Genomic DNA, 10992 nt, shown 5'->3' with positions numbered 1-10992 from the left:
GATGTGTATGTCAAATGTGAATGAGCTTATATGTGAGGTTTTGAGCTCCAGAGTTGTTATTGTTGAATGCTATTACTTTGAAAGCATGAATGATTTTGCCCAGGTTTTCTATGATTGAATCAATTGCTTGTCTTGCATCATATGATCAAGGCCATTTGTTGGAAACCTTTTTATTGGCCAAATTTGTAATAATTAGCCCACTAAAAGAGAACACTTTGTGTTCAATCCTTTTGAACCCTTAGCTTTGAACATACACTGAAACCTTTGATTGAAAAATCTTTACCTTGAGTTAAGTAGAAGATCTTGTGTGGTATTGTTAAATGTTCAAGTTTGGGGTTGTTGGGAAAACATGAAAAGCATTGAGCTAAGAGCTAAAAAGTAAGAATATGCAAAGAAAAAGAAAAGAAAAGAAAAAGAAGCAAAGCTCAATGCAAAGGCAAAAGAAAGTTGGGAAAGAATAAGATGATTGTGTTGTATGATTCTCTTAACTCAAGGGTTTTGTGATCTAGAAAAACCAATTTTCTTGTTAGCCCAGCCACATTATAAGCCATAGAAAAGTCCTTGTGATGATGCATGCTTGTGAATGTTTTTGATTGTGGTAAAATGAAAGGCAAAGTTGATTCATATGACATTGTGATAGTAGAGTGAATGAGTGATCATCTCTTATACACTTGAGTGTGAGTGAAACACTTGACTTAGTGAGGAAATATTACATGAACACATGAACATCCATGCTTAATTGATTGATCATTCATGAAAATAACATTTGTTGGAATTTAAATGACTTTGTGAACACTAAAGCATGTGCACATCTTGATTAAACTTTGGGTCATAAGTTTGAGTGAAGTTGTTACTTATCTTGAAAAAGAGGATTTTTGAATGAGTGAACCATCATATGAATTGGTTGAAGATTGAGTTACATCTTATTTGCTTGAGGACAAGCAAAGTTTTAAGTTTGGGGTTGTGATAACAGTTGAAAAACTGTTATTTTTATGATAAAAATTGACACTAAAAGCAACCTTTATACTTAGAAACTAGCTTGAAATCATGCTTTTCTTCATATTTTTAGAAGTAAGAGAGCTGGACAGGTTTATGCTTGATTTCAGTGTTTTTGTGCAGGTTTTAAGGTGAATTTGGTGAAAGAAGTGAAGAAGGAGAGAGATGAAATCAGAAAAGACATCAAAAAGTGCAAAAGGAGAAGCCGAAGTCACCGCTCAGCGGCAGTTTACCGCTGAGCGGCACTCAGGCACTCACGGGAGAACCGCTGAGGGGCAAAATGGCCGCTGAAGGGAGAAAGCAAGACACGCACTTTAATGGGCTTGGACTTGACTTTTTGTAATTTACGAATGATACATAAGCTTTAGGGTTTCCTAGGGTTAGGTATCTCTGGCTGGAACGAAGGAAACACTCTCTCTTCCACCCCTTTGAAGGAGGATCTTGGATGCTGAGGCTTCCTCTTCACCTTTTTAGGGTTTATTCTTTCATTCTTTCATTGTAATTCATCTAGGTTCACCATGAATATGGTGAACTAAACTCTGTATGTTTGTTGGGGAATCAATGTAATCTTGTGAAACTCTCATATATGGAATCTGTTTTTACATCTTTTAATTAAGACTTATGCTTTCTTTCATCATTAGTTAGGGTTTTTCCTCTTTGCTTAATGCTTGCATTGTTTAACTCATTCGATGCATGATTATTGGTTTTGTCGATACGGGCACGTACGGGGAAGTCTAGATCCGGGGAATTTCTCCCAATTTTATATTGGTTGTCGTTAAGCTCCTGTACTTATGAACTGATCATTAGGAATGCTAGGAATTGTATGAACTCGTGATTAGGGAGAAGCCTTCTAGAAAGGTACATTAGAGAGTGGCATTAACAATGATGATTTGATTGTTGAATTCCTAAAATATATGAGAGTGGATAAGATGAAATTGACCCCCAACAACATATCCATACATAAATTTCATTGAAAGTGTTTATCTTTTGCTTTTTGCCATTGATCAAAATTCATGCATACATATTTATTTTCTGTCTTGCATTTTAAACCCCAATTAATTCGTTTGTAAGTCTTAGTTAATTAAGAAATCACATAACTAAACTAGGCCGTGAGTCCTTTGGGAAGAACGATACTTGGTCTAACTAAGTTTATTACTTGAACGATTCGGTCATACTTGCCGATTGAAAACAAGTTTGTGACATCATAATTTGGTGTTCATAAATTTGTCCATCAAGTTTTTTGCGCCGTTGCCGGGGACTCGTGGTTTAACTGGTTAATTTGTGTGATTATTGATTATCTTTGACTTATTTTTTTTATTTTATTTTTAAATTTCGAATTTTTATTTTATTTTTCTATTTTTTTTTATTTCTTTTATTATTTTCTGAATATTATATCTTCTCTTATATCTTTTTGTGCTAACCAAATCTTTTCTAGGGTTTTGTGTTCTTGTGTATGCAGGAGGCAATTCGAACTAGGAGCAAGAAAACAACAGAACCTCTGCTTGAAGGATTAGAAGACAGTAGACGGAGGAGAAGAATCAGAACATCTAGAGAACTTTTCCCTCCTCCGGAAACTCTGTTGCAACCATCACCACAAGGTTCTGACAATAGCACAGAAAATATGGAGAATAATAATATCAGAGGAACTCTTGTTGATTACACCAACATAGCTGGACCTCAACACTTTAACAGCATAGCTAGACCTAGAGTCAATGCAGCCAATATGGAGGTCAAACCAGCACTAATCCAACTGGTGAAGAGTAATCAATTTAATGGGTTATCTCATGAAAGCCCATATGAGCACCTTACTACATTTAATGAAATTTGCAACACAGTGAAAATCAATGGGGTGCTAGACGAAGCAATCAAACTTAGTTTGTTTCCTTTCTCATTGGGAGGCAATGCTAAGCTTTGGTGGAACTCTTTTCCAGAAGGAAGTTTCACAGAGTGGGAAGCAGTGGTAACAAAGTTTTTGAACAAGTACTTTCCACAATCAAAGGTGACAAAAGGCAAGCAAGAGATATCTTCATTTAAGCAGGGCATGGAAGAATCACTGGGGCATGCATGGGATAGATACAAAAGTCTGCTAAGAAAAACACCCACGCATGGCTTCAAAGAAGAAGAAGTAGTCCTAACTTTCCTTGGAGGTCTTGGTTCACAAGCTAAGATGATGCTTCATGCCTCAGCAGGAGGAAACATTAAATGGAAAACTCCAGAGGAAGCAACTGAAATTATTGAAAATATGGCTACTAATGACAATGAACTCAACATTGAAAAAGGAGATTTTAGTCAGAAGGAGTTGTTACAATTAAATGAGGCTTTGCTTATTCAAAATAGAATTATCTCTCAACAGCTTGAAGAAGTAACTATGAAACTTTCTCAAATACCACAGGAAATACAACAGGTCTCAATGGTTCAAGTGCAACAACCAAAATGGCAGATGCAATTTACTCCAGTTGAGAAAACAACAAAGCTTGAAGAGACTTTCCAAAGATTCTTGAAGACGAATGCGTCTTATTGTCATAATGTGGATGTTGCATTTAAAAAAATGGAGGTTTATGTTGAGAGAATAGTTGACGAGATGAAACATGATAATCTTGGAAAGGAGTGTAAAACTGTTGTGACTAGAAGTGGTAGAGTGTTAGAGGAGAGACAAAAAGAAAGAGAAGAGAAAGAAAATGAGAGTGAGAGTGAAAAAGAAACATGTGAGTGGAAAGAAAGAGTTGAGAGAGAGAAAAAGGAAAAAGAAGAAGAGGAGAGGAGAGAAAAAAAAGAGTATGAAAAGCCACTTCCTTATCCAAAGAGTTATTCAAGGAAGGAGAAAGAAAAGCAGTTGGAAAGATTCATGGAATTGTTTAAGAAGTTGGAGATCACTATACCATTCTCTGAAGCATTGCAACAGATGCCAGCATATGCGAAATTTTTGAAGGAACTCCTCACAAAGAAACACAAGTATATTGAGAAGGAAACTATCAATATACAAGGCAACTGCAGTGCAATAATACAGAAACTACCTCCTAAACTTAAAGATCCAGGAAGCTTCACTATTCCATGCACCATAGGAGATGTGAAAGTTGGAAGAGCATTGATTGATTTGGGAGCTAGCATTAATCTAATGCCGCTATCCATGTGCAGAACAATTCAGGGGCTGGAGATTAAACCAACCAGAATGGCTCTTCAATTGGTGGACAGGTCTCTTAAGTATCCATATGGAGTGGTTGAAGATGTTCTAGTGAAGGTTGACAAATTTGTATTCCCAGTGGATTTTATTGTGATGGAGATGGAAGGAACTAGTGAAGTTCCTCTTATTCTTGGGAGACCTTTTATGAAGACTGCTAGAGTTTTGATTGATGTAGAGAATGGTAAGCTTAAATTGAGAGTTGACGATGAAGAAGTCACTTTTGACGTATCCAAGGCCATGACATATCCAAATGATGACAAAGCATGTTTTCAATTTGATGAACTTGACAAAGTTTGTATGGTGCAAGAAAGGATGGTGCGAAATATTTCTCCATTGGAAAAAACTCTCATTGATGCATGTGAAGATTTAGATGAAGAAGAAGAGAAATTGATTGATGAATGTCTGATGGACTTGGAAACATTGAAAAAGAGTCCAGAGGAAGATCCAATATTTGAAATAATTGATAAGGAAGAAACAGTCAAAACACAGACACCAGAATTAAAAAGATTGCCATCACATCTGAAATATGTGTTTCTAGAAGAAGATGGAACAAAGCCAGTTATCATCAATAATTCTTTATCTCTACAAGAAGAAGAGCAGTTGATAGAAATTCTGAAAGCCAACAAAGAAGCAATTGGGTGGTCAATATCAGATCTCAAAGGTATTAGCCCAACTTACTGCATGCACAAAATTTTTATGGAAGAAGATTATAAACCAAGTGCTCAACCACAGAGAAGGTTAAATCCTGTTATGAAGGAGGTTGTCAGAAAATAAGTGTTGAAACTGTTAGAAGCTGGTATCATCTATCCAATCTCTGATAGTGAATGGGTGAGTCCAGTACAGGTGGTTCCAAAGAAAGGTGGGATGACAGTAATTTATAATGATAAGAATGAACTTATTCCTACTCGGACAGTTACTGGTTGGCGTATGTGCATTGATTACAGGAAGCTGAATAAAGCTACTAGGAAAGATCATTTTCCTCTTCCTTTCATGGATCAGATGCTAGAAAGGTTATCAGGGCAGGCGTTCTATTGTTTTCTAGATGGATATTCTGGATATAATCAAATTGTGGTGGATCCAAAAGACCAGGAGAAGACGGCTTTTACTTGTCCTTTTGGTATCTTTGCGTATAGAAAGATGCCTTTTGGATTATGTAATGCTCCAGCTACGTTTCAGAGGTGTATGCAGGCAATTTTTGCGGATCTTTTAGAAAAATGCATTGAAGTATTCATGGATGATTTCTCAGTTTTTGGAAATTCTTTCCAAAGATGTTTGGCTAATTTGAACACTGTCCTCAAAAGATGTGTTCAGACAAATCTTGTTTTGAATTGGGAAAAATGTCATTTCATGGTAACTGAAGGAATTGTATTGGGGCATAAAATCTCTGCTAAAGGAATTGAGGTAGACAAAGCTAAAGTAGAAGTCATTGAGAAACTACCTCCACCAACAAATGTAAAGGGGATTAGAAGTTTTCTTGGTCATGCTGGGTTTTATAGAAGATTCATCAAGGATTTTTCAAAAATTGCTAAACCATTGAGTAATCTTTTGATGAAGGATGCACCTTTTGTGATGAATGAAGATTGTTTGAAAGCTTTTGACACATTGAAGAAGAAGTTAGTGTCAGCTCCAGTAATTGTAGCACCAGATTGGAATCAAAACTTTGAATTAATGTGTGATGCAAGTGATTATGCAATAGGAGTTGTCCTTGGCCAGCGGAAAGAACAAAAGTTTCATCCAATTTATTATGCTAGCAAGGTTCTGAATGATGCTCAATTGAATTATGCTACAACCGAGAAAGAATTTCTTGCTATTGTGTATGCTCTAGAGAAATTTAGACCTTATCTTATTGGGTCCAAGGTAACTGTCTATACAGATCATGCAGCTATCAAATATTTGTTGACAAAACCAGATTCTAAGCCACGTCTGATTAGATGGGTTTTACTATTGCAAGAATTTGATGTAGACATCCGTGATAAGAAAGGAAGTGAAAACTTAATTGCTGATCATTTGTCACGGTTAGTCAATAATGAAGTCACTAGCAAGGAGTCTGAAATCTGGGAATCTTTTTCAGATGAATCACTCATGTATACTCAGCAGAGACCCTGGTTTGCTGATATGGCTAATTTCAAAGCTGCAAGGGTTATGCCGGAAGACTTAACTTGGCAACAAAGAAAGAAATTTTTGCATGATGCCAAGCAGTTTTTTTGGGATGATCCTTATTTGTTCAAAATTGGAGCAGATAATCTTTTCAGGAGATGTGTTACAAATGAAGAAGCAGAAGGAATTCTCTGGCATTGTCATGATTCACCTTATGAAGGACATTTTAATGGAGAAAGAACAGCAGCAAAAGTCCTTCAATCAGGATTTTATTGGCCAACTTTGTTTAAAGATGCTCATAATCATGCTAAAAATTGTGACAAATGTCAAAGAGCAGGGACAATCACTAAACGTCATGAGATGCCTTTACAAGGTATTTTAGAGGTTGAGGTTTTTGATTGTTGGGGTATTGACTTTGTTGGACCCTTCCCTCCATCTTTCAACAATGAATATATTCTGGTAGCAGTGGATTATGTGAGTAAATGGGTGGAAGCATTAGCTTGTCCTAAAAATGATGCTAGCACGGTAATTAAATTCCTGAAGAGGCAGATATTCTCACGTTTTGGCACTCCAAGAGTGTTGATCAGTGATGGAGGATCTCATTTTTGCAATTATCAGCTAGAGAAAGTACTCAAACACTATGGAGTAAAACATAAAGTAGCTGCACCTTATCATCCACAAACCAATGGACAAGCTGAGGTATCTAACAGGGAGATAAAACGGATCCTGGAAAAAACAGTGACTTCATCAAGAAAGGATTGGTCTCTCAAATTGGATGATGCTCTTTGGGCTTATAGGACAGCAATGAAGATGTCTATGGGATTATCACCATTTCAATTAGTCTATGGGAAAGCATGCCATTTGCCTGTAGAATTGGAGCATAAAGCATTATGGGCTTTGAAATTCTTGAATTTCGATCCTTATGAAACTAAATGCACGCGCAGACGGCAGATTTTGGAGCTTGAAGAAATGCGATTACATGCATATGATTCATCCAAGGCTTACAAAGACAAAATTAAATTTTATCATGACAGAAAGTTGGTGAACAGAGTTTTCAATCCAGGACAACAGGTATTATTGTTCAATTCAAGATTGAAGATATTTCCTGGGAAGCTGAAGTCAAAATGGTCAGGACCATATGTGATAAAAGAAGTGCATCCGCATGGAGCAATTGAAATATTTAATCCAGTTGCTGCTGATCCACAAAGAAGTTGGGTGGTGAATGGTCAACGTCTCAAACCTTATCTAGGGGGAGAGGTGCAACAATTTTCCACAATGATGTTGTTGGTTGATCCTTGAAAGTTTGGGTCAGGCTCGTGACGTTAAACAAGCGCTCACTGGGAGGCAACCTAGTGTTTTGTAAGTATTTTCTGTTTTTAGATTAGGGTTTGATGTACTCTATTTGAAACCTGGTTTCTTGTGATGGTTTGCTATTAACTGTGATATGATAAGTAATGCTGAATGATGCTTATGATTGATTGATGTTGAGATAGATGTGCACATTAAATGCTTATACAGGTGATTCACAAGCTTTGTGAACAAATGCAGGATATTATGATTGTGATTGTGAAATTAAGCAGGATGTGTATGTCAAATGTGAATGAGCTTATGTGTGAGATTTTGAGCTCCAGAGTTGTTATTGTTGAATGCTATTACTTTGAAAGCATGAATGGTTTTGCCCAGGTTTTCTATGATTGAATCAATTGCTTGTTTTGCATCATGTGATCAAGGCCATTTGTTGAAAACCTTTTTATTGGCCAAATTCATAAAATTAGCCCACTAAAAGAGAACATTGTGTGTTCTATCCTTTGAACCCTTAGCTTTGAATATACACTGAAAACCCTTGATTGAAAATCTTTACCTTGAGTTAAGTAGAAGATCTTGTGTGGTATTGTTAAATGTTCAAGTTTGGGGTTGTTGGGAAAACATGAAAAGCATTGAGCTAAGAGCTAAAAAGTAAGAATATGCAAAGAAAAAGAAAAGAAAAGAAAAAGAAGTAAAGCTCAATGCAAAGGCAAAAAGAAAGTTGGGAATGAATAAGATGATTGTGTTGTTATGATTCTATTAACTTAAGGATTTTGTGATCCAGAAAAACCAATTCTCTTGTTAGCCCAGCCACATTATAAGCCATTGAAAAGTCCTTGTGATGATGCATGCTTGTGAATGTTTTTGATTGTGGTAAAATGGAAGGCAAAGTTAATTCATGTGACATTGTAATAGTAGAGTGAATGAGTGATTATCTCTTATACACTTGAGTGTGAGTGAAACACTTGACTTAGTGAGGAAATATCACATGAACACATGAACATCCATGCTTAATTGATTGATCATTCATGAAAATAGCATTTGTTGGAATTTAAATGACTTTGTGAACACTAAAGCATGTGCACATCTTGATTGAACTCTTGGTCATAAGTTTGAGTGAAGTTTTTGCTTATCTTGAAAGAAGATTTTTTTTAGAATGAGTGAACCATCATATGAATTGGTTGAAGATAGAGTTACATCTTATTTGCTTGAGGACAAGCAAAGTTTTAAGTTTGGGGTTGTGATAACAATTGAAAAACTGTTATTTTTATGATTAAAATTGACACTAAAAGCAACCTTTACACTTAGAAACTAGCTTGAAATCATGCTTTTCTTTATATTTTTGGAAATAAGAGAGCTGGACAGGTTTATGCTTGATTTCAGTGTTTTTGTGCAGGTTTTAAGGTGAATTTGGTGAAAGAAGTGAAGAAGGAGAGAGATGAAATCAGAAAAGACAATAAAAAGTGCAAAAGGAGAAGCCGAAGTCACCGCTCAGTGGCAGTTTACCGCTGAGCGGCACTCAGGAGCTTGCGGGAGGTCCGCTGAGGGGCAAAATGGCCGCTGAGGGGAGAAAACAAGTCACGCACTCACCGCTGAGCGGTAGTTTACCGCTGAGCGGCACTCTGGAAGTCATGTAAGGTCCGCTGAGGGGCAAAATGGCCGCTGAGGGGAGAAAACAAGTCACGCACTCACCGCTGAGCGGTATTTTACCGCTGAGCGGCACTTTAATGGGCTTGGACTTGACTTTTTGTAATTTACGAATGATACATAAGCTTTAGGGTTTCCTAGGGTTAGGTATCTCTGGCTGGAACGAAGGAAACACTCTCTCTTCCACCCCTTTGAAGGAGGATCTTGGATGCTGAGGCTTCCTCTTCACCTTTTTAGGGTTTATTCTTTCATTCTTTCATTGTAATTCATCTAGGTTCACCATGAATATGGTGAACTAAACTCTGTATGTTTGTTGGGGAATCAATGTAATCTTGTGAAACTCTCATATATGGAATCTGTTTTTACATCTTTTAATTAAGACTTATGCTTTCTTTCATCATTAGTTAGGGTTTTTCCTCTTTGCTTAATGCTTGCATTGTTTAACTCATTCGATGCATGATTATTGGTTTTGTCGATACGGGCACGTACGGGGAAGTCTAGATCCGGGGAATTTCTCCCAATTTTATATTGGTTGTCGTTAAGCTCCTGTACTTATGAACTGATCATTAGGAATGCTAGGAATTGTATGAACTCGTGATTAGGGAGAAGCCTTCTAGAAAGGTACATTAGAGAGTGGCATTAACAATGATGATTTGATTGTTGAATTCCTAAAATATATGAGAGTGGATAAGATGAAATTGACCCCCAACAACATATCCATACATAAATTTCATTGAAAGTGTTTATCTTTTGCTTTTTGCCATTGATCAAAATTCATGCATACATATTTATTTTCTGTCTTGCATTTTAAACCCCAATTAATTCGTTTGTAAGTCTTAGTTAATTAAGAAATCACATAACTAAACTAGGCCGTGAGTCCTTTGGGAAGAACGATACTTGGTCTAACTAAGTTTATTACTTGAACGATTCGGTCATACTTGCCGATTGAAAACAAGTTTGTGACATCATAATTTGGTGTTCATAAATTTGTCCATCAGCGGCACTTTAATGGGCTTGGACTTAAGTTTTTGTAATTTACGAATGGTATTTAAGCTTTAGGGTTTCCTAGGGTTAGGTATCTTTGGCTGGAATGAAGCAAACACTCTCTCTTCCACCCCTTTGAAGGAGGATCTTGGATGCTGAGGCTTCCTCTTCACCTTTTTAGGGTTTATTCTTTCATTCTTTCATTGTAATTCATCTAGGTTCACCATGAATATGGTGAACTAAACTTTGTATGTTTGTTGGGGAATCAATGTAATCTTGTGAAACTCTCATATATGGAATCTGTTTTTACATCTTTTAATTAAGACTTATGCTTTCTTTTCATCATTAGTTAGGGTTTTTCCTCTTTGCTTAATGCTTGCATTGTTTAACTCATTCGATGCATGATTATTGGTTTTGTCGATACGGGCACGTACGGGGAAGTCTAGATCCGGGGAATTTCTCCCAATATGATATTGGTTGTCGTTAAGCTCCTGCACTTATGAACTGATCATTAGGAATGCTAGGAATTGTATGAACTCGTGATTAGGGAGAAGCCTTCTAGAAAGGTACTTTAGAGAGTGGCATTAACAATGATGATTTGAATGTTGAATTCCTAAAATATATGAGAGTGGATAAGATGAAATTGACCCCCAACAACATATTCATACATAAATTTCATTGAAAGTGTTTATCTTTTGCTTTTTGCCATTGATCAAAACTTCATGCATACATGTTTATTTTCTGTCTTGCATATTAAACTCCAAATATTTTATCTGTAAGTC

This window comes from Vigna umbellata, chromosome 5 (assembly GCF_029865625.1).
Source record: "Vigna umbellata cultivar VRB3 chromosome 5, Vumbellata_1.0, whole genome shotgun sequence".
Classification (NCBI taxonomy): Eukaryota; Viridiplantae; Streptophyta; class Magnoliopsida; order Fabales; family Fabaceae; genus Vigna; species Vigna umbellata.
The sequence above is the reverse complement of the archived record's forward strand: the minus strand, read 5'-3'. Positions refer to the sequence as shown.